The sequence below is a fragment of the Pteropus vampyrus genome, unplaced genomic scaffold (assembly GCF_000151845.1).
Source record: "Pteropus vampyrus isolate Shadow unplaced genomic scaffold, Pvam_2.0 Scaffold130, whole genome shotgun sequence".
NCBI lineage: Eukaryota > Metazoa > Chordata > Mammalia > Chiroptera > Pteropodidae > Pteropus > Pteropus vampyrus.
Genome location: NW_011888911.1, coordinates 741,177 through 741,532, shown reverse-complemented (window position 1 = coordinate 741,532; position 356 = coordinate 741,177).

Below are 356 nucleotides of genomic sequence, written 5' to 3'. Positions count from 1 at the left end.
GAATACTTTATCCAGCAAAACTATCATTTAGAGTTGAAGGAAAGATAAAGAGCTTCCCAGACAAAAACAAGCTAAAGGAATTTATCATCTCCAAGCCAATATTACAAGAAATGTTGGATGACTTCTTTAAGGAAAAGAGCATATATCAAAAACATGAATAAAGAATGGTAATAACTACATTCCTCTCAACAAGTACCAAATGAAAGAGTTAAGTGCTCCAACCAAAAAAGAGAGTGGTTGAATGGATAAGAAAACAAGACTCCTACATACGCTGACTACAAGACACTCCTTTCAGATTAAAAGACACACACAGACTAAAAGGAAGGGGATGGAAAAAGATATTGCCTTGATAGACC